The following is a 27,732-nucleotide window of genomic DNA, read 5'->3' as shown; positions in this document are numbered from 1 at the left end:
CATCTATCTTAATTTATTCGAAAGATTGCGTTATTGCAACAAAGGACAGACAGACAGACGGACATCGCTAAATCGACATAGAATTTTACGCTGATAAAGAATGTATATACTTTGTTGGATGTGACATGAGTACTTCGAGGAGTTACAAACGGAATGACAAAGTTAATATACCCTCCATAGTACGATGGAGGGTATAAGAAATACGTATCGGAGCCGAGTTCCATAAAATGGACACGTACGTCCTGAATTTCACTTGGGCTGATATTAGTCATTACTTGCGCAATAAACCTGGAATCGGACTACGGATATATATGGGAGCTACATCCAAATCATAGCCGTTCTCGATAAAATTTGGCAAAGGCATTTCTGAGCTCTATAAGATATCTGGTACCAAAGATCATTGTTGTGGAATGCATATTACTTGTGTGAGGGACTTTAAACCCCCATATCGGATAAAACATATATATGGGAGCCATAGCTATATCTGAACCGGTTTACACCAAATTTGAAGTACTGGTTTCTAGACTGAATTTGGTGGGATGTACCAAAATTCAGGTCATTAGGACTTATGTTGACCATTTGGTGCACAATTAACCAAAAATCGGTTGAAGATATATATGGGAGCTATATCCAAATCTGGACTGATCTCGACAAAATTTGATACACTTATTTCAGAGCTGTATCTGATATCTGGTACCAAAAATCATTTTTGTGGAATGCATATTACGCGTGTGAGGGACTTTAAACCCCCAAATCTTATAAAACATATATATGGCAGCTATAGCTATAAAAATTTGTCAGAGGTATTTTCGAACAGTACCTGATGTCCGGTACCAAACAGCATTCATGTAGAGTGCATATTACGCATGTGAGAGACTTAAAAACCCAAATCTGAACCGATTTTCTTTAAATTTGATCCGATTATCACCAATTTCACAAGAATACATGGACGGACGGACTGACAAGCATAAATCGACTCAGAAGGTGATTCTATGAAGATCCTCAAAAGTAACTATCGGTCTATCTCGCTTCTCTCCCTGTTACAAAAAATGCACAAAGACGTAATAACCTTACCACTATGTGATGCAGGGTATTAAAATAACTACGGATTTCCTGACTTACTTGTAACCAAGGAATATACAGGGTGCGATAAAAAACTGCAAAAAAGTCAAACGCCATAATTTTTCCTTTTTTTAATTTTATTGAATGAAAGAAAAAAATGTCGGAAATAGCATAAAATGTTAGAATAAGTTTAGATTTGTTCTAAGTGGTCACCTTTGGCACGAATTATGGCCTTCAAACGGCCAATGAAACCGTAACTCGCTGCCCGAATGTTGCTCTGCGGCATTTTGGCCCATTCCCGGCGAAGCGCTTGCTTGAGGTGATCGAAACTTTGGGATTTGTTAGTGCCAACCTTGCTTTCCAAAATACTCCAGACGCAATAGTCCACGGATTGGTATCCGGAGATTTTGGTGGCCATTGTGTGCTGGAAATGAAGCGAGGAACCTCATGTTGTAACCATTCTTGGTTGGCGCGTGCTGAGTGCGATGGTGCTGAGTTCTGATGGAATGTCCAAGGTCTACGGCCAAAACGTTTGCATGCTCAAGAGTTTAATACATCCTCTAGAATATGTTCGCAATAATATTCGGCATTTATTTTGATGCCATGACGAGTGGAGAGCGGCTATCCGCTGTTATGGTGGCCCACACCATCACCATGGCCGGCGCTTGAGTTTTGGTGGCCAACCGAAAGTGCACATTTTCAGCTGATCTCTTTGGCTAGTAAATACAATTAGTTTGTTTACAAACTGCTGAACAACGAATGTTTTCTCATCGAGGTAAACCAAATTCGGCATTTCACCACTTTCGGCCAAGCGAAGCAACACTTTAGCTCTTTTGAGTCTATTTTCCTTCTGTTGCGGTGTAGGTTCTTGTACTTTTTTGGAATTTCAATGGCTTTACCTCGAGCTCATTTTTCAATATTGGCAAATGGAATATTGCGATATGTTCAACTAACGAGCCATTTTTCAGCCAATGCAACGCGGGTTTCTATCAAGACGTTTCTTTACTTTTCGCACCATTTCTGCTGCTTTTGCCGTCCACTTCCTTGACGTCAGGCTACTCTACTAGTATCACGGTAACGAGCGATGGTACGAGACACAAAAGATTTATTCACATTTAAATGCTGGAGTGATCTAACAATAGCCTATTGTGGTTTTCCAGCCAAACATAAAGAAATCACACTATCACGCTTGAATTGCATCACGAATATTTTTTTCTGGAAAATGCTCAGCAAATGCTTTTGTACGCTTGTAAACAATATAATGAGCTGTCACTGGAATAATTTTAACAAGTGTCGGACGTATTGCTTAGAGATGACAGCAGTCTGAAGTTGGTTTCAGTTTTTTTCATCTCAAAATTTATGTACTTGCTTCTAGACTGACTTTGATGGGGTGCACCAAAATTTAAGTCTTATATTGACCATTTGGTGCACAATAACCCGATATCGGTTGAAGATATATGGGAGCTTTATTTAAATCTGATCCGATTATCACCAATTTCAATAGGGCAGTGGGCCAGACAAATCTTGCTTGAATAATTTCATCTTAATCGGATAAAAAATGAGAGATGAACGGACTGACATTCATAAATCGACTCAGAAAGTGATTCTATGAAGGTTTCAAAAGAAACTATGAGTCTCTCTCGCTTCTCTCTCCCTGTTACAAACAAATACACAAAGACATAGCGGCCTTACCACTATGTGATGTAGGGTATAAAAAACTACTGATTTCCTGACTTATTTGTAGCCAAGGAATATTTGCTTATTCCGAGGGGAATTTCCTTCATTCATAAGTGGATTATTAATCCGATTTGTAATAAGATTTTCGCAGGTTACTACCAAATGGCGTACTAATATTTTAAATCCTCATAAATTAATAAATGATTTAAGATTTCTATAAGAATACCGTTAAACAAAAATTGCCATTTCTGCTTTCCACTTGTCTGTTAACTAGTAAACCACACATGACGCCAGCTTTTTGCGGTAAGAAATTGTTTCCCAACATGTTTCTCTTTCTCTCTCTCCCTATCTCTCTCCAGCGAGAATGCTGAAGAACAAAAACAGCGTATCAGAAAACTAAAGTTTTTCAAAACCACGAAAATGTGCCAGTATAACACCTGTACTTTGTACTTTTATAATTTCCCATATACCTGTTCGACTTCAAATACGTGCCTTAAAACACAATCCCACCCATACACAAACACACACACACACCAGCATGGGATAAAGGCGTTTATATATGTTCCATTGCGATTTTATGTAATTTTTACACACTGACACACATATGACAAAGTCACGTGCATTCGCATTACTACACCTGTGTTCCAAAACGTACGAAATCCGAAAGTTTCCTTGTGGTTAAGTATCTTTTTCCCACCAACCTCATGGTGTTCTCTGCAGCTGGATTGGGTTTGAGTTGGAAAATTATGATAGTAAAACGTTTTAACATAAATAAATGAAAACGTTTTGTAACAGATATCCCATTGCGAAGAGATTCGCATGTCTGAGACAATTGTTATGCTTTAATAAAAACTGCAATTGGTTGGAGAAATATATGGAGTTAATAACATGGGTTCTTATGGGGATAAGAGGGAGATCTGTGTTGTTTAACCCACGAAGGGCAGGTAGAAAAAACACAATCTTTAGATATTAGAATGGGAATGTTTCTTAAAAATATTTTTTTGCATTTCTTCCTATTATCTGTCAAGTATACAGATTAGCTCCACCCTAGTAAACGACAATATTTAAAGATAGAAGATTTATAGTCCCAGAGGAAAAGCGCTGACAAACATTTGGACCCTATATTCATCAAATAAAGTGAACCAGTAAAAGAGGTTACAAGTCGGGCGGGAACGATTTTAAGATACCCTATACCACAAGGCATGTGTACCAGAGTAATAGCTATATGGAAACCGAGTTTCAACATAAGTTGAAATAAGTACAGCTTGAGGATAAGTTCAGCTTAATGTGCAAAATCCATCCAACTGGGGATGATATTACATATTTGGTTCAAACTAACCATCAAATCGGTTGGAGATATCTATGGAAGCTACATACAAATCTGAAACGATATTCGTAAAATTTGACATAGGTATTACTGAGCTGTATGAGATATTGGGTACCAAATATCATTGTTGTCGAATGCATATTACTTATGTGAGGGACTTAAACACCAAATCAGATGAAACATATAGTATATGGGAGCTATAGCTATAACTGAACCGATTTTTAACAAAATTTGAAGCACTTGCTTTTGGCTAAATTCCGTCAGAATTGCCAAAATTCAGTCCACTTGAGCTGATATTAGCTCAAAAAATTGTTGTGTTGTGATATTGCGATTGTGAGGTCGTTAACATCGCCATTTAGTTCACAAAAAAAAAAAAAACTTAAATATATATGACACTACATCCAAATCTGAACCGATCTTCACAAAATTTTAAACACTTATTTCTGAGGTGTATCTGGTACCAAAGATTATTGTTGTGGAATGCATATCAAGTATGTGAGGATCTTAAATCCCCAAATCGGATGAACCCTATATATGCGAGCTATACCTATGTTTAAACCGACTTTCACCAAATTTGAAGTACTTGTTTTTAACTAAATAAAACTTAAACAAACTTGCAGTTCGAACGGGACGAACCATCACGAGATAAAGAAAACTCATTTAAAAATATATTAAATTTATTGAAAAATGTGGTCTAAATTGTCAAACATTCGACGATGCCGTTTCATTTAACTACTGTAGAAAAACGTGGACCTCTATAGAAAAGGTTTTGTCATTGTAAATTCTAAATTCTTAAACTTAAAATAAAATGTTAATTAACTCAACAGGGACCGTGAAACGTCGAACTATTTTGCAATAGATGTAATGACACCCTACACCAATATACGTATTTAGTAGAGCTACTCATAACAAAAAACGTTTACATTGGAAATTTATGTGAAGTAGATCGTACTAATTATGAACGTTTTTTGAAGGCGTATTGTGTCTTTATGTATGGCAGTTGTAATTTTGAATCAGAGGAAAGTAATATAAGTGATGTAAATCCAACTATGACTCGATTTCCACCAAATTGAGTGCATAATACGACTTCGAGAAAGATTTTATAAAAAACAAGTAAAAAAGCTGTAAGTTCGGTCGGACTGAACTTTTAATAGCCTCCACCATTTGGTACAAATTTGGCAATTTTCCAAAAAAAAAAAATAAAATCCGTTAATAATTCTGTTAAAATCTTAAAAATACCGAGTTTAGCCGTATATTAGGGTCTGTACGACGACGTGGATCTGCACAGACAATGTCCTGTCATAAGCTGTAGCATCCATTACAAACTTCAAATACCAAATTTGTCGCTAAAAATGTCGCTAAAATAATGTCGCTAAAATCATCAACATACCGAATATCGGGAGGCTATACGAGAACGTGGACTCGGACAGACAATTTTCTGTCTTAGGCTGTAGTGTCCTTTTTGAACTTAAAATACACAATTTGAAACAATTCTGGTGAATAATGTCGCTAAAATCATTAAAATACCGAATATCGGGAGGTATCGTTATATAGGGGCTATTCGAAGGTCCACACCTGCACAGACACTTTTCTGTCTTAGGCTGTAGGATCCATTACGAACATTAAATACCAAATTTGAAAGAATTCCGGTGAATATTGTCGCAAATAAATTGTCGGTGAATATATGAACGCTATATGAAGACGTGGGCCTACATGGCCCATTTTGAATACCAAAAGTCCTGCAAACATAATATACATTTGAAAGAAAGTGATTTCCACAGACGGACAGGCAAACGGACACCGAGAATCAACATAGAATTTTATGCTGATCAAGAATATATATAGTTTGTGAAGTCTGAAATGTATATTTCGAGGTGTTACAACGGAATGACAAACTAATATACCCTCAATACTAGGGTGGAGGGTATAGAAATAAATATCGAATCACTAGGTACATGAAAACCGAGTTCAACGTATTTGCTTTCAGGATATATTCAGTTGAATATGGGAGCTATAGCCATATCTGAGCCCATTCCCACCAAATCTGTCTCTCCATGTATTTTTGTGAACAGAATACTGGTGGCATTTATTGTTCGAATATGATGAAATTTTGCACAGATCATTTGTTGGGCCCAAGGACAGACGCTATGGGAATTGGTGATATATTCGTAAGTTTTTTAGTTGGTAACTAATAGCAACATTTTTTGTGAGGTCAACCTTCTAATATTGTGTTTTGCTATCTTTAACATAGACAAATAAATGTACAGAGTAAAAAGTTGTCTCATCTGTTATCTTCGAAAAAAGTGCTTCAATATATGTCGTTCATGCTGTGAAAGTGCATAAGTCTATTCACTCAATTCTCTCAAAATACAACATATTGAATATTTTTATGATTTATTATTATATATGAATAGAAAACAAAACAGTGACTTTGTTAACATTGACATTACCCAACTATGTCGTGAAATAAAAATGTATATAACTTAAATAGCAGGAAAATGAATAAATTGTTTTCAAAGTCGAGCGAGTTGTCTTCCACAGTATATGAATACAGCGATCAAATATCGCGATTGGTTTATTAAGTTTATTGAGCACCAAGTGGTTAATATAAGTCTGAATGCGATAGATTTTGGCACATACGACAGAATCCTGGAAGGAAATATGCCATATTTGGTGAAAATTGGTTCACATATAGCTATAGCTCCCATATATATATTGTTCATCTGATTTGTTTTTTTTTTTTTTTGTGTTACCCACAGTCGAAATATACACTCTAAAACAACGATATTTGGTGCAAGCAATCAGTTACATAAAATTGATTCACAATTGAATTTATTTTCTCATCCGATTTATTGTGCAAAATTGTTCAAATTAGTGAAAATCTTATATGTAAATTATTTTTGTTTTCAAATTATAACTGGTCTAAAACCATAGTACTCCTCCAAAAAGATCATTGTTCTTATGATCTATTTCACCAAATTCCCTATAAAAATTCCCTATGTTACGAGTAGATCTTTTACATTTTGAATAGTGGTGTAGGATATTATAAAGTCGGCCCTCCTCGATTTTGCCCTTCACTGTTTTTTTCAATCTTGCAAAACGCTCTATAAGTCAACAGATTCCAAAAAATCTTATTGCGCAAATTTCCAAGAATGTCTAAAAGGAGGAACTTGCCCTTCCATTTAGGATACCTTACAATAAATCTACATGATTTTCCTTATAATTATTTAAAAAAAAGTATGCAAAGGCTAAAGTCGTGCGGGGCCTACTATGTGATACCCTACAACACTACAATATGTTAGTAGCCTCCTTATGTCCAAATCCATTTTGGAAATTATGTCATTGAGCATTGCCCACATATTATCATTAACTTTTTCACCAGGGGAATTTGCCCAATATTTACCCACACCATCGTGTGGTTAGTTGTTGTGATTCAATTTGCAGCTAAGTATAATTCAATGGTCATACAATATGTTAGACTTTTTCATTGTCTTCTCAATCAAATTCCCGTGTCGGTTGGTTTCAATTGTGTGATGCGGAATATTTTTCTGTTTCTTGTGCATTTGAACCCCTGCGAGATGCGAGATTTCTTGACCTTTTCTATTTGTGATTTTTTTTTACGGCTGCAAAATAAAAAAAAATTATTGTATGCAAAACAACCTGTGTTGCAAGGTAAAACATATTACAAAATATACACTTCTGTATTAAGTCAAATTGAAAAAGTTGCATGCGATAAAAAATATGAAAAAATAAAAAAAATATAACACAAAATATTAAAAATCCATATTTTCATCATTTTGGCATAATTTTATGCGATTTTTTAGATTTTATACTTTTATGCCATGGGGGCATTCTGAAGTGACAAAATTTGTCAAAATCGGTCCAGCCATTATAGAGATATAAGCATTCTAGCTAACATCCCCTTTACTTTCCTTTGTGGGAAACCACAATATCGAGGTGTTACATAATTTTTGGCCCACTCAAACTTATAATACCCCCAAGGGTATAAAAATTGAATTTTGTCACACAGTGTAATAGTTGAACCAAACTAATTATACCCTCCACCTTGAAAAGGAGGGTATATTAACTTTGTCATTCCGTTTCTAACATCCCTAAATATTCGTTTTAGACCCCATAAAGTATATATATTCATAATCAGAACAGTGTGGCTTGTTTGTTCGGGATACCGTAGTATTTTGTTGTTGCAAAATGGTCAGGCTTATCCCTTTATTGTTGTTTTTATAAAAACAACTTTTGTTTATGAGTGGAGAACGATGGTAATGTTTACCAGGGGGTAAAGGCAGGGAATACCTAGGTTTCGGAAAGAGCCACCAATCCTCATCAGTTCCCTTGTTTTTTGTCTGGGATATTCTCCCCAGAAGTTATTTTAAAAATAACTTCTATGACAAAAAACATTTTATTTCCAAAAGAATTTTAGTTTTATTTAATTCTTTGATTCCTCTTCTATTGAGCTTACGATCTCGTCACTTGGGTAAAAAATGTTTTTTGTCATAGAAGTTATTTTTAAAATAACTTCTGGGGAGAATATCCCAGACAAAAAACAAGGGAACTGATGAGGATTGGTGGCTCTTTCCGAAACCTAGGTATTCCCTGCCTTTACCCCCTGGTAAACATTACCATCGTTCTCCACTCATAAACAAAAGTTGTTTTTATAAAAACAACAATAAAGGGATAATCCTGACCATTTTGCAACAACAAAATACTACGGTATCCCGAACAAACAAGCCACACTGTTCTATTTATAGACAAGGCACGGTCGACGGAGGGGTTTTTGTTGTAACAGACAAAACCAACTTACATGGTTATGCTACTTCGTTCAGGTTGAACGAAAGCATAACAAGTGGAGAAAGATGAAAATGTTTATAAGTGCGGTTGTAAGATTTAGAAGACTTTCCAAAAGAATTTTAGTTTTATTTAATTCTTTGGTTCCTCTTCTATTGAGCTTACGATCTCGTCACTTGGGTAAAAAATGTTTTTTGTCATAGAAGTTATTTTCAAAATAACTTCTGGGGAGAATATCCCAGACAAAAAACAAGGGAACTGATGAGGATTGGTGGCTCTTTCCGAAACCTAGGTATTCCTTGCCTTTACCCCCTGGTAAACATTACCATCGTTCTCCACTCATAAACAAAAGTTGTTTTTATAAAAACAACAATAAAGGGATAAGCCTGACCATTTTGCAACAACAAAATATTCATAATCAGTATAAAATTCTAAGTCGATTTAACGATGTGCGTCTGTCTGTCCGTCTGTCTGTCTGTCTGTCCGTCTGTCTGTTGAAATCACGATACAGCCCACATTATTTGACGTAGAGCGCCAAAATTTAGCAGAGCTATTTGCATTGTGTCTAGGATGGTTGGTATTGAAAATGAGATATATCGGTCCACGTTCTGGTATAGTCCCCATATAACGGTACCTCCCGATATTCGGTATTTTGATGATTTATGCCACATTTTTTTCACGGATTTGTCTTAAAATTGGTATTTGTAGGTCATAGCGGGTCCCTCAGCGTGTGGCAAAACATTGCATGTATAGGTCCACGTTGTGGTATAGCCCCCATATAAAGGTACCTCCCGATATTTAGTATTTTAGTTTTTTTACCACATTTTTTCACGGATTTGTCTGAAAATCGGTATTTGTTGGTCATAATGGGTTCCAGCTCCGGTGGCGAAACAATGTAATTATAGGTCCACGTTTTGGTATAGCCCCCATATAACGGTACCTCCCGATATTCGGTAATTTGATGATTTTTGCCACATTTTTTCAGGGATTTGTTCGATAATTGGTATTTGTTGGTCATAATTGGTTCCAGCTTCGGTGGCGAAATATTGTAATTATAGGTCCACGTTTTGGTATAGCCCCCATATAACGGTACCTCCCCATAATCGGCATTTTAATGGTTTTTGCCAAATTTCTTCTAATGTTTCTTTTACCCTAAGGTGGAGGGTATTAAAAGTTTGGCCCTGCCGAGCTTTATGTTTTTTTACTTGTTTTTGAATGCAATTATATATATGTTCCTTTTCTCCAGTGACGGGATATAACAATATCGCCAACAAGACTCATAATGGGTCACACGAACTTTTATGTTTACAACTTTTTTTTTTGTAAACCTACTCTTTGTCACGCATTGCAATTAAATCCTTCCCATTTTAAACTTTGTATGCCCTCAATTTGACTCTGTAATTCGTTACGGCAATATGTTTATGTGATTTTGGTCTGTCTGATAATATAGCCCAAGGACTTGTTACATTTAAGCGGCATTTATGTTGTACAAGTAAAGAGATTAGAATGTGATTTAACAATCTAAATAGGATTCAAAAAAATAATTAAACATATCGGAATAAGAAATTCCAAGAAAAATATGAAAATCCATTTAGGAAAAATCAAAACTCGGGGCCGACTATATGATACCCTACACCACTATGCACAGCAGAGCTCCCATAACAACAGAATTTATTTGAAGTAGATCATACCACCCATCAACAATTGGCTTTAGAGTAGTTATAGTTTGCTACAGAGTGCATGATATCACTTGGAGAAGGATTATATTAAAAAAAATATATATCGGAGCCGAGTTGCACAAAATGGAAACGTACGTCCCGAAATCCACCCCATTTTGGCTGATATTAGCCATTATTAACACAATAATCCTGAAATCGGACCAAGGATATATATGGGAGTTATATCCAAATCTTAGCCGCTCTCGATAAAATTCTGGTACCCAATATCATTATTATCGAATGCATATTACGAACGTGAGAGACTTAAACACCAAATCGGATCCGAATGTATATGGGAGCTTTCTGAACCGATTTTGATATAATTGCTTCTAGACTGAATTCGTTCGGTTGTACTTAATTCAAGACTTTTTGACAGCTCATTACAATGTTTATTCTTGATGGAATTCATGCGTGATAGTGTGATTTCTTTATATTAGGCTGGAAAACCAAAAGTTAATATCGTTAGAGCACCCCAGCATTTCAATGTGAATAAACCGTCTCGTACTATCGCTCGTTACCGTGATACTGGTAGGGTAGTCCGAGTTACGAGTAGACCTATTAAAATTTGGTAACATAAAGTCTGCCCTTCTCGACTTTTGACTTTTCTTCGCAGTTTTTTTTTTAATTTTGCAGAAGGTTCTTTTAGTCAATTGATTCCAAGAAATCTTATTTCGCAAATTCCCAAGAATGTCTAAAAGGAGGAACTTGCCTTTCTACTTAGGTTTCTTTACAATATGAACTTTCATAATCTACTTGAGTTTCCTTATAATTATTTAAAAAACAAGTAAGCAAAAGCTAAAGTAGTGCGGAGCCGACCATGTGATAGCCTACAATACTACAATATGTTAGTAGCCTCCCTATGTCCAAATCGATTTTGGAAGATTTCGCATTTGAAATGATGTCATGGAGCATTGCCCACATATTACCATTACCTTTTTCACCAGGGGAATTTGACCAATATTTACGCACATCGTCGTGTTGTTAGTTGTTGTGGTCCAATTTGCATCTAAATGCATCTAATCCAATGGTCATTCAGAATTTAGACTTTTTCACTGTCCATAAGTCTCTTCTCAGGCAAATTTCCGTGTCGATTGGTTTCAATTCTGTGATCAGGAATTTTTTTCTGTTTTTGGTGCATTTGAAACCCTAGTAAATTTGCGGTCATCTCAAAATGTAAGAGGCCCCTCTGTATCTCCAAATTTTAGGCACAACTATATTATTTGCTTGTCTACGATATTTGGCTATAATTGTCAACGAAATCAGCATAAAAAAGCCAGAAGTTTGCCTCTTGTGTATTTTGGATTTCGCCTGTGAGTTATTTTCAGCGTTTTGGAAGAATGGAAATGTTTGTGGTATTTTTCACACACAAGTAGTGGTCCATCCTACTTTATGTGAGATTTTGTGACCTTTTCTATTTGTGACCTTTTTTACGGCTGCAAAATAAAACAAGTGAGCAAAGGCTACAGTCGAGCGGGGCCGACCGTTGAATACCCTACAACACTATAATAAACGATACAGTTTATATAGGCGAGAGTTTATATATATGAGATACAGACATTTGACTATATTCTGCAACGAAATCAGCGTTAACGAAATAGTCAGAAGTGCGTCTTTCCTGTATTTGTGAATTCTCGAAAAAGTCACTGGAATGGACATTTTCGTATTTTGTCTACAAAATTTGGCAAACTATTTCGCACATTGAATATTTTTGGATGACCATCCAAAACTGCTTGGCATTTGCAATGTCCGGTAACCCCCTTTCAAATGTGCGTGAGGATCGGGCGATAATTACGACCTGCCGACAATTTTGCAGTTTTTTGGTCCATTTCAACCCCTAAATATATGGCGATCATCACCAAAAAGAGTAGGCTTCTATTCTGACCCTCATCTTATCCCCATGCAAAATTTCGTAAGGATCGGGCCATAAATGCGATCTGTATAGGATATCCTGATATCCTGAATACTTAGTTTTGTTAGCTGTAGAAATATTACCAAATGTTTAATTCAAAATGAAAATATGCCAAAAATATGACAAAATTGAAAAAATATGAGAAAATTTTACAAAATCAATATTTTCATCTTTAGAGAGATGTTTTTATGCGATTTTTTTAGACGTTTTTTCTTTCCTGCCAAGAGGTCATTCTGAATTAATGAGAACTGTCGAAATCAGTTCAGCCGTTCTCGACATATAAGAGATCTTTCATATCTTCTTTGATAGACCAATATATCGCACGTATTGTGCTATATATCCGATTGGTTGGATGTTAACATCAATGTAAAGATCAGAAGTAACCTTGTCATGGCTTTGTGATTTCGCCGGGATTTAAAATATTCGCGGTTTAATGAAAAATTTTGAATTTTTTCAACACAAAATATATGGTCTATTTTACCCGCTAAATATTATCCGATGACCACCCAAATTGGTAGGCTTCTTCCCCGTCCTAAACTCTAGCTACATGCGAAATTCATTCATTTTTCAGTTCATTCATTTTTTCAGTATTTGGTCCATTTCAACCCCTAAACATTTGGCGATCATCTCAAAAAGAAATAGGGTTCTATTCTGGCCCGACCCCGACCTCCATTCCAAATTTCGTGAAGATCGGGCCATAATTGCGACCTGTAGAGTGATTACAAATTAACATGGACAGACGGACGGACGGACATACATAGCTAGATCGACTCAGCTCGGCGAGCTAGGATGATCCATATATACTTTCCTATGTGGGAAATCAAACTTATAATACCCCCAACACATAGTGTTGTAGGGTATAAACATTGTTGTATGCTAAACAAGCTGTGTTGTAAGGTAAAAAAAATATTAAAAAATATACACTTTAATATTAAATCAAATTGAAAAAATCGCATGCGATAAAAAATATGAAAAAATAAAAAAGTATAACACAAAATATCCATATTTTCATTATTATTGGCATCTTTTTTTAGATTTTATACTTCTATGCCAAGACGGCATTCTGAATTGACAAAATTTGTCAAAATCGGTCCAGCCATTCTTGATATATAAGCATTCTAGCTAACATCCCCTTCCTTTGTATATACACTTTGTATATATTTGACTATACATATTCGATATATTTACTATCGACATCTACGCAACGGTCAGAATTGACCTTTTCGTCTATTCGTGATTTCGCCGGAATTAAAAATATTGGCGGTTTAATTGAAAATTTGACTTTTATTTAACGCAAATATTATTAACCATTTCACCCACTAAATATTACCCTATGACCACCAAATTGGAAGGTTTCTGCCCAGCCCTAAGCTCTTGGCCCATGGTAACTTCCGCTTCGATTGGGCTATAATTGCGATCTGAAGACCAACTGCAAAATCAGGAAAATGTTCACATTTTCTCCTAAATATTATGCGATCATCTCCAAAAGCAATAGGCTTTTATTCTGTTATTCTTTTATTCTTTTATATACTGTCCTATGTGGGAAACCAATATTTCGAGGTGTTACCTAATTTTTGGGCCAATAAAACTTATAATACCCCCAACACATAGCGTTGTAGGGTATAAAAATTGAATTTTGTCGCACAGTGTAATAGTTGAGTCAAGCTCATTTTTGAATGCAATTATATAAATATTTTCTCCGGTTATAACAATATCGTCCACAAGACTCATAATGGGTTACACGAACTTTTATGTTTACAACTTTTTTTTATAAACCTACTCTTTGTCACGCATTGTAATTAAATCCTTCTCAATTTATACTTGGTATGCCTTCGTTGTATTCTACAATTCGTTACAGCAATATGTTTATATGCTATTGGTGGAGTCTGATAATATAGCTCAAGGACATGTTATATTTAAACGGCGTTTGTGTTGTACAAGTTAAGACATCAGAGTATGTTTTAACCATTTAAAAAGGATTCAAAACAAATTAAGCTGATATCCTTAATTTGTTTCGAATATGACATTATACGGAAATATATGAAAAGAAATGTTGGACGATATTTTAATGGTTATACTAAGTAGGGTGTTATGCAAATAAATTAATTGAGAGCGACAAATCCTTGGTTATTGTGGAATCCCCTTTGATGGGCTGTAAAAATTGCCGTTTATAATTAGTTTATTAGACAGTCCACACAAAAAACTCAAATCCTGAGACATCATCTGATGCACATTTCCCACTACCAACAATTGAATAATATGTTCATATTCACAACAATATTTTCCACTTAAATACCCATCTAATAAAAATAAATAAATCTAATGAAATGGTAAAGAGCCAGCCATCAGTCGTTCTCTTAATGAAGTAATAAAATTTCATTGGAAATCATTTAAATTGAATTTTCAACTACGCACGCACGCACACACATACACACTTTGACACATATCTACGATGATATGTAAAATATCCTATTGATTTGTATTTTATGTTATTAGTATTTTGTAAATATTTACACACTGTTTTGCAATTATGTTGCAAATGGAGTTTGCATAAGCCATTGCCAGTAATGAAGTACGACAGTCAATTGCAGCAACAACAATACCAACAGCAGCAACAAAAAAGCGAAGAGCAACATTTGCCAGTCCAAATGAAGTAAATATATGAAATAAAGTATAAAGTATATGAAAAATGTATATTGAAAAATGTAATTTGTTTTAATTGATTTGTTTGCGCAGCGTTTTTAAAATCAATCGGAATTTTGTTTCGATTTTAGACAAAATTGAAAATTTGTTTTTAATGAAGATTTTGGCTTAAATGTTACCATTATTAGAGATGGTACATTAGATATAACAATGTTATTTATTTCACATTAACAACACCATTTTCAATCCTGTGACACTAAGGTAAAAATAGAACATTACTCCACGATTACGCCGCGTTGTTCTGCAACGCTCAAAATTTGTCTCAAATATCTGGAGGCAAGCCCAGTCAAGGTGTTCAGTATTCTTTACAAGGAAGTGTGAATAAAATCCATTAGATTTATCAGTCTGGGAATGAATGATTCTAAATCTCTCCATTCAAAACCCTTATACCTGTTCACAATCTCTCCTTTTCGGGAAAAAAATGTATATATTCTCTCAGGAACTCAATATAAAACAAGTAAAATATATACTCCCAGCCTTAAGTTATGATTACTCAAACTGTTGGCCCTGTTATTTTTATTTTATTTTTTATTTTTCGTTCGTTCCCACGCCACGCACCTCCCTATACGTAGAGAGCGCGTATACACCAAAGTCCGGACTAAGGCGGGTTAGCAATGGTTTCGTACCGGCTACAGAAACTTCATCAGCCAGTAAATAAAATAACAAAAATAACAGACACACACAGATTAGTAAACAAAGTTAACAAGGTACAGATTTTAAATATTGCTGCTCATTGGCTGTGTCTACTGTACCGCAAAGGGAAATGTAGATCAAGTGCCAGATGATCAAGCAGCTTAGTAATTTATAACAGAATTTCAATCTACTGTTTACAACTATTACTCAAAGGCGAGTTCTACTAGTTCCGCTTGGGGAGATGTAGATAAGATGCCGTAAAATGAGTTTGGAAAATTAAGACAAAGACATGAAACAATTAACGAATACTCAGTAAACAAACAAAATTACATATGTAGAATATAGTTCTTTATTGTATTTAATGGATTACTTAAGCAAATAGTGTTAAATAAACTGTTATAAATAACACAAAGTGACCTCATAGGGTTGTTAAGCTCATAGTTAGTTCTCGCAAACGATAATTTTAAGGGTTCAAAATTGCGAGTTCTGCGAGAAGGAACATTATGGTATATTTCACCTATAAGAAATGGAGAATCAATGAGACCGCGTACTAATTTAATGATAAATAGTGATCTTAACATAAGACGTCTTCTTTCAAGTGATGGAAGGTCAATTAACAATAACCGACTCTCATAAGGAGGAAGAGGTTCGGAAGCGTTCCAGTTTAAACCACGTAAAGCGAAAATTAAAAACTAAATTTGTACAGATTCAATTTTATCAGAGTAAAACTTATAAAATGGACTCCACAATATACAGCCATATTCTAATACTGGACGCACTAAGCTAACAAATAATCTTTTAGTTACGTAAGGAACATCAAACTCTTTAGACCAGCGCTTGATGAATCCTAGTAAAGATTTCGCTTTATTAACGTAAGAATCAATATGCAAATGAAACCGAAGCTTAGGATCTAAGCAGTTGGCCAATACTGACCAATTCGTATCTGACCTAAGAGGGGTATAAATATAACAACGTGTCAGATTTGAACAATATCGACTACTTCCTATACTTTATATGGGATATGTAAAAATTTTTGGAACATGTGGAAATATTCGTGAGCTAACAGATATGGCGGACGGAAGAATTTCATTTTCATACTTCATCTAATCGAGACAAAAATATTGGTATGTGCATAATTTAAAGGAAATCGAACATTTATATCCAATCATAAATTTCGCTAAATGACACATTCATATCAGATTTCTGGTTAAGAGAAATATTTAGATATAACTAGTTGTAAAGAATCGCCGCCTAGTTTCGCAATTTATGACAGATATAAGTATTGGAAATTGTGACCCCTTGTGGGTGCGGTACAAGAAGGGGTTGGCAGATGTACAGGGTGAGATGAAAAAACGACAACCAACTTCAGACTGCGGTCATTTCCAAAGCCACCCGTCCAACAGCTGCTAAAATTATTCTAGTGACAGCTCATTATATTGTTTACAAGAGTACTAAAGCATTTTGGTGAACATTTTTCAGAAAAAAAGTTATTTGTGATTGATTTATGATGATTTCTTTATATTTGGCTGGAAAAAAATCGATAGAGCACTCCAACATTTAAATGTGAATAAATCTTTTGTGTCTCGTACCATTACCGTGATACTGGTAGCGTAGCCCTACTTCAAGGAAGTGAACGAAAGAAAATACCAACATAAGCAGAAATGGTTCGAAAAGTTAAGAAGCGACTTGATTGAAACTCGCGTCGCAGTGGCTGAAAAATGGCTCGTGAGCTGAACATATCGCAATGTTCCATTCGGTAAATATTGAAAACTGAGTTCTGGGTAAAGCCATTGAAATTCCAAAAAGTGCAAGAACTTACACCGCAACCGAAAGAAAATAAACTCAAAAGAGCTAAAGAGTTGCTTCCCTTTGCCGAAAGTGGTGAACTGTTGTGAATATTCTGGAGGGTGTATTAAAGCTATCGCACACAGCACGCGCCACCCAAGAATGGTTACAAAATGAGGTTCCTCGCTTCATTTCCAGCGCACAATGACCACGAAAATCGCCGGATACCAATCCGTTGGACTATTTTGGAGAGCAAGGTTGACACTAAAAAATCCCAAAGTGCCGATAACCTCAAGCAAGCGCTTCGCCGGGAATGGGCCAAAATACCGCAGAAACACATTCGGACAGTGTGTGAAGGTTTCATTGGCCGTTTAAGACCGTAGTTTGTGCCAAAGATGACCAATTCCAACAAATCTAAACTTATTCCAAAATTTGATGCTATGTGCGACATATTTTGCTTTCATTCAATAAAATTTATAAAAGAACAAGTAAAAAAGCTGTAGGTTCGACCGGGCCGAACTTTGAATACCCTCCACCATTTGGAACGAATTAGAAAACTTTCAAAAAAAAAAAAAAAATACATTAAAAATTCTTTTAAAATCTTTAAAATATCTAATATAGGAAGGTGCCGATACGATATTGAGGACCTATAAAGACAATCTGCGTGTAAAGTACTCACAAGGAACTCCTTGTGTGGATTTTCATCGTTATCGTTAACCTATATAGAGAATTCTCTGTCCGTTGCAAAAATATGAATAAAAACATCAAAATACTGAATATCGGGGTACCGTTATATGAGGACTATACGATGTCGTGGACCTATATAGATAATTCTCTGCCGAGGTATGAACTACCCACGGAACCCAAGGAACTCCTTGTGTGGATTTTCAGACAATTCCGATGAAAAATGTGGGTAAAATCATAAAAATACAGAATACCGTGGGGGTACCATTATATGGGGGATATACGATATCGTGCACCTGTATAGACAATTCTCTCTCAGGGGGTAAAGTACTCACAAGGAACTACTTGTGTGGATTTTGAGACAATTATATTGAAAAATGTGGCTAACATCATCAAAATACCGAATATCGGGGGGTACAGTTATATGGGGGATATACGATATCGTGGACCTATATAGACAATTCTTTTTGAGGGGGTAAAATGTCCACAAGGGACTCCTTTTGTGGAATTTCAGACAATTCCATTGAAAAATGTGGCTAAAATCATCAAAATACCGAATACCGTAGGGGTACCGTTATATGGAGCTGTACGATATTGTTGACCTATTTAGATAATTCTCTGCCGAGGCATAAAGTACCCACAAGGAACTACTTGTGTGGATTTTCAGACAATTCCATAGAAAATGTGGCTAAAATCATCAAAATACCGAATATCGGGGGTACCGTTATATGGGGGCTATACGATATCGTGGACCGATATAGCCCATCTTCGAACTCGTAATTCGTTTAGACTGTAGCGTGATTACAACAGACGGACAGTCGGACGGACAGGGCTAAATCGTCTTAGAATTTTACGCTGATCAAGAATATATATACTTTGTTGGGTCTATAATGATTATTTCGATGAGTTACGACGAACTTAATATACCCTCCATACTTTCTTTGGTGGAGGGTATAAAAATGTAAAAATTATGACTGTTGCAGTTTTTTATCTCACGCTGTATATGAAGGGTATAAGAAACAAGTAAAACCAGTAAGGAAAGCTCAAAAGTCGGGCGGGGCCGACTATATGATACCCTACACCACTATGCATATTTAGTAGAGCTCTCGTAAAAAGGTTTATACAGGGCATTTCAGAGCTCTATGAGATATTTGGTACAAAATCAAATTCTATCTAATTCTATCGTGCATTTTACGAACTATAGCTATCTCTGAACCGTGTTTGATATACTTGCTTCTAGGCTGAATTTGGTCCGATGTACTAAAATTCAGTCCATTTGGACTTATATCGGCCATTTGGTGTACAATTAACCCGAAATCGGATGAAGATATATATGGGAGCTATATCCAAATCTGAACCGATTTCGATAAAATTACAAACAGCTATTTCTGGGCTGTATCTTATATCTGGTACCAAATATCATTCTTGTGGAGTGCATATTACGAATGTGAGAGGCATAAACACCAAATCGGATGAAAGATATATATGGGAGCTATATCTAAATTTGATCCGATTCTCACCAATTTCAATAGGGTTTGTCCTTGGGCCAAAAAAATATTGTTTGGAAAATTTCATCTCAATCGGATAATAAATGCGACCTGCATTTTGTTCACAAGAATACATGGACAGACGGACGGACGGACGGACAGACGGACTGACATGCATAAATCGACTCAGAAAGTGATTCTATGAAGGTTCTCAAAAGTAACTATGGGTCTATCTCGTTTCCTTCTCCATGTTACAAACAAATGCACAAAGACATAATACCCTTACCACTATGTGGTGTAGGGTATAAAAACTGTGAGTTCGGCCGGGCCGAACTGAGAATACCATCCAACATTTTTTAACGAATTTGGCAATTTTCAAAAAAAAAAAAAATAATAATAATAATAATAAAAAGAAATAAATAACATACGTTAAAAATTCTGTTAAAGTCTTAAATACCGCATGTAGCACTTATATTATGGTCAATAAGAAGACGAGGCGCTGCATTAGCATTTTTTTGTCATAAGCCATTAGAATATTTATATACCAATCTTGAAAAAAATTCTATGAATAATGTAGCTAAAATCATAAAATTTCCGAATATAGGGAGGTACCGTTATATTGTGGCTATACTAAGACGTGCAACTGCGCAAACACTTTTTTGTCATAGGCTGTAGTATTCATTACGAACCTTAAACGCCAAATGTGAGACAATTCCAGTGAATAATGTAGCTAAAATTATCAAAATACCCAATATCGGGAAGTTCCGTTTTATGAGAGTTATACAAAGGCGTGGACCTGTAGTATCCATTTTGAATTGCAAATACCAAATTAAAAACATTTCCGAGTTTTGCCTTGTTAAGGCGAAGATCATATGTTTTACGATTTAAGTGTTTGTTTTCTCTTTCGAGACGAGCTTAATGATCTGAAATTTGCAGTGAAAAGGAAAGCCAGATAGACACTATCACACACTCACCACTATGCTACGCGTTTCGCCGTTGGTTAAGCGGCTCATCAGGCATATTTGATGTGGATGATGGCTTACAAGGGCCGTTCTCTGGAAAGTAGTATATATTTCGAACCTATTGCAAATTAGCATATGCGAATTATACACTAGAAACTCTCCAGGTTCGACTCAAGTTCTATTGGTAGATCTTTTTTCACAGCAACGTTTTGTTTTTTCCGTTGAATAATGTCCCTTAAATTACCAAAATACCGAAAATAGGGAAGAACCATTACATGGGGGCTATACCAAAACGTGGATCACATGGCCTATTCTTAATACCAAAAGTCCTGCAAACATAATATACATTTGAATAAAATTTTATCAACTTACTTCATTTCGTTCGGAAGCTAGAGTGATCTTCACAAACGGACAGACGGATAGAGAGACGGACATCGCTAAATCGATAAAGATTTTTACGCTGATCATGAATATATATACTTTGTGGGTCCTATATTTCGAGGTGTTAGAGACGGAATGACAAATTTAATATACCCTCCATACTGTGATGTAAAAATGTAAAAATTATGGCGTTTGACTTTGTTGCAGTTTTTTGTCTCACCCTATATGGGAGCTATATCTAAATGTTGACCGATTATTTCCAATTGCAATAGGGTTGTTGGTTTTTGGACCAAACAAATATTTGGTCCAAAGTTTTATCTTGATCAGGAAATAAATGCGACCTGTAATTTGTTTACAAAACTTGAACATGACATGAACAGACAGAACAGACGGGCGGACGGACATGCATAAATCGACTCAAATCATCAAAGGGAACTATGGGTCTAACTCGCTTCTTCCTCTATGTTATAAACAAATGCACAAAGGCATAGTAACCTTGCCACTGTGTGGTGTAGGTTATAACTATCTTAAAATGTGAAATCATATTCCAAATTTCCCAAATCTTCATACATCCAACTGTAGAGGAATATATCTAGCATGAAGATGTGATTTGTCTGTTCCCTTTGTCGACTACATTTCCTACAAAACCCTTCTATTATTTGTGCTAAGTTGGGGTATTAAATCCAATTTTCTGCTGCATCCCTCATGAAAATATGCATAAATAAGTGGTCAATTGCAGAGAATATATATAATCCCCAACACTGACAGAATTTTTTTCGAGATGGATGATTGTGTACTCATATTCAAGACCTCGTTTTTCATAACGTTCGCTCATTGAATATTATTATACACTCCACCATAATGTGGATGATATATTAACTTTGTCAATTCGTTTGTATCTCCTCGAAATACTCAAAGTATATTTATTTATTTAGCGATGTCCGTCTGTATGTCTGTCCATCTGTCGCTATCTTTCGAACCAATTAGATAGAAAGCTAAAATTTTGCACACATGTTTATTTTTCCAGTAGGCAGGTAAAGTTCGTAAATGGGCCATGTATGTCGTATAGCCCCCATATAACGGTACCTCCCGAAATTTGGTATTTTGATCAACATTATTAACCGAAATTGTTTAAAATTTGGTATTTGAAGTTCGTAATGGCCTAAGCCTAAGACAAAAAATTGTCTGTGCAGGTCCATGTCTTCGTATAGTCCCCATATAACGGTAGCTCCCTATATTCTGTATTTTGATGATTTTGGTGTCATTATTCACTTGAATTTTTACGTACTTAGAGTTCGTAATGGGAACTACAGTCTGTGACAGAAAATTGTCTATGCAGGTCCAGGTCTTCGTATAAGCCCCATATACCAGTACCTCTCTATATTCGGTATTTTGACGAGTTTAGGTACAATACCCACCGAAATTGTTTGAGATGTCGTATTTGAAGTTCGTAATGGATGCTACAGCCTATGACAGAAAATATACTTTGCTTGTCCAGGTCTTCGCACATCTCCGATATAACGGTAGCTCCCTATATACGATATGTTGATGATTTTAGCTACATTATTCACCGTTTATTTCAAGTTTCGAATTTGGTAGTGACTTATTACAAACAATGCCTATGTAAGTCCACGTCGTATAGACACAAATATAACGGCTATATACGGTATTTTTAAAATTTTAAGAGAATTTTTTAAGGATTTTATTTCGAAATTCGTTCCAAATATTGGAGGGTATTTAAAGTTCGGCCCGACCGAAGTTACTGATTTTTATCTTGTTTTTTTTTTCTAACTCTTTAAACTTTTTACTTAAACATCATGTTTTATAACTTATTGCTCTATAGTAGTGGTTGTCCTTGGTTGTCCAATACATTATTGTCATTCATAGCGATATTAAGCTCATGTCCATATCTTCTCCTGCTTTTTGGTTGAGGTCCCTACTAAATATTGTTTATATGGTCACTCTATTTATTTTATAAGTGATACTCTCGAATATAATATCGCATATGCACGATATATGCCAATCATAATTTCCAATACCCAAGTTATGCAAATTTAAGTAAAACTTCGCCCAAGGGCAGCCATGTTTGCATAGGTGTTCCCATGTGTGGACAAGTTGAGATGGTTATTTGAAGAGTTGAAAATTTACCGGTTTGCCGTACTTAAGGCTGGCTATGTAAACTGAAACAGCCGTTCGTTTTATAAGGAACTGTATGCACCTGCATACATACGGATATTTATATTTGAACATTACACTACATGAAATATGTATGTACTTTTGGTCCAAAGAGTATAAATTACACACTCACACACAGGATACATTGGGTGTTGTGTTGGTGTATGGGTGTGTGTGTGTGTCTTGAAGACAAGACAAGCGCATAAACTAAAGGACGTTCTCATAATTGCTCTAGTCAAAAGTACTAGCAACAGCAGTAATAGAAACAGGAATATTCTTGTTCAACGAAGACACACAGACACATGGAGGTCCATTGGTCTTGTAAATGTTGTCGGTATTGTCGAGGCTGAATACAAGAGCCTTGGCTGCTGCTATTGTGTCGTTTTTGGAGATGTTGTAAAATGTTGCTTCTACTGATGCTGTTATAGTCCTTTGCTTGCTATTCCTACCGACGAGGTATCAATGAACATGTATATTATTCAATTTTGGTCTTGGCTTTTCCTGTCCTGCGTATATCATCGTGGCATCTTGTAGTTCATGTTGTTAAACTATCCTTTTATTCGCTTGTACATTTGCATATGTGTGATAATGTTGCAACATTTCTCAATTTTCTTTTTTTTTGCCACAAACGAAACAACTATACCACAGGGATTTTCATTGCCATAAACCCACATACAGACACACACACACAAACACAAACAACCAACCGTTGCATATCTTCACGTGCACATGTATTTTTTATTGTACACGCGTTTCTGTGTATGTTCGAACTTCGCGTGGACCGCATATGTCTGAAAAACAAAACTTTAACTAACGTTGTATATCATATTCAAACATATGCGGCATTTTTGCCTCAGAAGCCAACAGACGTCTACAGATACCGAAGAACCTCTAGAAAAATAACGACAACATGAGTGGTTACAAAAAAGAAAAATTCACAACACGAGAGTACTTGTTCTAAACACTAAAGTTTGTATAATAATTTAAAAAAGAAAGAAAAAATTGTTATATATGGCAGAATGAAGAATTTGAGATGTGTAGTGCAGTAGTGCACTCTAGAAGTTTTGGGAAAAAAAATATTGCAAAGGGCGGCAAAAACTCAAATTCATTAATATAAAAAAATTTTATCTGAATATTTAGAATATATCAGGAATGGGGAACATGCCATAGCTTCGGGCGCCACCTAAGCTACGTGCGGGATTTGTAATTCCTACATTTCGTCATACGTTTTCATGTACCAGAGACAGTTCTCTGTTTAGTTCAGAGTTCAGAAAATAGAAACCTATCGCTTTAGGGGAATATTACAAAAAAAAAAAAAAAAAAAAAAAAAAAAAAAAAAAAAACAAGTAAGCAAATGCTACAGTCGATCGATGCCGACCGTTGAATACCCTACAACACTATAATAAACGATACAGTTTATATAGGCGAGATACTCGAAAGAATTCCACAAGATATTGTGACAAATAATAAAAGAAAACCATCAGGCTTCGTTCTCTAATTTACGAATAATAGCAACTTTAACTAATTTGCTCATTTCCAATTTATTGGTAGATGTTGCACGTAAATGGTTTTCCTAGATCTGGAACCAATATTTCCAAAGACCTACAATCTCTCAGAGGTGGCAAAAGATTAACATTTATTATTGGTTTTTGACTGAAACGCATCTTTATGAGATACAGAAATTTGACTATATTCTTCAACGAAATCAGCGTTAACGAAATAGTCGGAAGTGCGTCTTTCCTGTATTTGTGAATTCTCCAAAAAGTCACTGGAATGGACATTTTCGTATTTTGTCTACAAAAGTTGGCAAACTATTTCACACATTGAATATTTTTGGATGGCCATCCGAAACTGCTTGGCTTTTGCAATGTGCGGTTCAAATGTACGTGAGGATCGGGCGATAATTACGACCTGCCGACAATTTTGCAGTTTTTTGGTCCATTTCAACCCCTAAATATATGGCGATCATCTCCAAAAAGAGTAGGCTTCTATTCTGACCCTCATCTTATCGCCATGCAAAATTTCGTAAAGATCGGGCCATAAATGCGATCTGTATATGATATCCTGATATCCTAACTTCTTAGTTTTGTTAGCTGTAGAAATATTACCAAATGTTTAATTCAAAATGAAAATATGCCAAAAATGTGACAAAATTGAAAAAAATATGAGAAAATGTTACAAAATCAAGATTTTCATCTTTAGAGAGATATTTTTATGCGATTTTTTTAGACGTTTTTTCTTTCCTGCCAAAAGGCCATTCTGAATTAATGAGAACTTTCGAAATCAGTTCAGCCGTGCTCGACATATAAGAGATCTTTCAAGCATATCCTCTTTGATAGACATATATATCGCACATATTTTGCTATATATCCGATTTGTTGGATGTTAACATCAATGTAAAGATCAGAAGTAACCTTGTCATGGCTTTGTGATTTTGCCGGGATTTAAAATATTCGCGGTTTAATGAAAAATTTTGAATTTTTTCAACACAAACGATATGGTCTATTTTACCGGCTAAATATTATCTGATGACCACCCAAATTGGTAGGCTTCTTCCCTGCCCTAAACTCTAGCTACATGCGAAATTCCGCGATTGCGATTGGTCTATAATTGCGACCTGTATAGCTACTGCAAAATCCGACATTTTTTCAGTATTTGGTCCATTTCAACCCCTAAACATTTGGCGATCATCTCCAAAAGAAATAGGCTTCTGTTCTGACCCCAACCCCACCTTCGTGCAAAATTTCGTAAGGATCGGGCCATAATTGCGACCTGTAGCGTGATTAAAAATTAACATGGACAGACGGACGGACGGACATACATAGCTAGATCGACACAGCTCGGCGAGCTAGGAAGATCCATATATACTTTCCTATATGGGAAACCAATATTTCGAGGTGTTACATAAATTCTGGCCCAATCAAACTTATAATACCCCCAACACATAGTGTTGTAGGGTATAATAAAACTTCCATTCGGACCATTTTTTTAGACTAAAGATCACTTCCCGACAAAGTATAAAAAATTAAATTCGGAAGGGCCGAACCTTTGGGTAAAGGAACATTTGTATATAAAAGTATCTGAATTCAAGTGTGTTCCACTTTAAACTTCTTATACCTGTGAGACCGTTTGGAAAATGCTGTTAAACTTAAAAAAAATCGATAAAGTGGGTGAGGCCGTTATATGGATGTCTATATAGACAGCTTTATATTGAAACGATTGTTATCTATTGCGAGTCTCAAATGCCAAAAAATCGTAGGTAAATGTGACTACGATTATCAAAATACCGAATTTCGGTGGGTACCGTTATATGTGCGCTATAGGAAAATATTGACCTAGATATTCAATGTGGCGCCATCGGTGCTTGAACCGATTATGACATACAAATACCACTTTTTGACAAATCCGTGAAAAAAATAGGCGAAAATCATCAAAATATTAAATATCGGGAGTACCGTTATATGGCGGCAAAAGCAAAACGAGGACTGATGTATTTCAATTTCAATACCAACCACCCTAGACACAATACAGATTGTTGTGCCAAATTTTGAATCTCTAAGTCAAATAATGTGGGCTGTATCGTGATTTCAACAGATAGACAGGCAGACGGACGGACATCGTAAAATCGACTTAGAATTTTATGCTGATAATGAATATATATGAGGTCTTCGACGTATATCACAACCTTTTTAAGGTGGGGGTATAAAAATTACACTTCGGGCATTAATATATCGATTTCGTTGATTGATTGACTTCGTATGCTGAGAGATATGGGGTAACTGACAGAAAGAATGTTAGGAATAAGGACAACATGGGTGTTTTCAATTTCAATACCAACCACCCTAGACACAATACAGATTGTTGTGCCAAATTTTGAATCTCTAAGTCAAATAATGTGGGCTGTATCGTGATTTCAACAGATAGACAGGCAGACGGACGGACATCGTAAAATCGACTTAGAATTTTATGCTGATAATGAATATATATGAGGTCTTCGACGTATACCACAACCTTTTTAAGGTGGGGGTATAAAAATTACACTTCGGGCATTAATATATCGAGTTCGTTGATTGATTGACTTCGTATGCTGAGAGATATGGGTATATATATAATAATATAATAAATAAAATCCGTTCAAAATTATTTTTTAAATCTTAAAAAATATGTAGCCGTTATATTAGGGTCTATACGACGACGTGAACCTGCATAAACCACTTTTGTCATAAGCCATTACAATATTCAAAAACAAAAAAGAAAAAAACCAGTAAGGAAAGCTCAAAAATCGGGCGGGGCCGACTATATGATACCCTACACCACTATGCATATTTAGTCGAGCTCTCGTAAAAAGGTTTATACAGGGCATTTCAGAGCTCTATGAGATATTTGGTACAAAATCAAAATCTATCTAATTTATTTTTTATTTATT

This window comes from Musca domestica, unplaced genomic scaffold, assembly GCF_030504385.1.
Source record: "Musca domestica strain aabys unplaced genomic scaffold, Musca_domestica.polishedcontigs.V.1.1 87, whole genome shotgun sequence".
Classification (NCBI taxonomy): Eukaryota; Metazoa; Arthropoda; class Insecta; order Diptera; family Muscidae; genus Musca; species Musca domestica.
The sequence above is the reverse complement of the archived record's forward strand: the minus strand, read 5'-3'. Positions refer to the sequence as shown.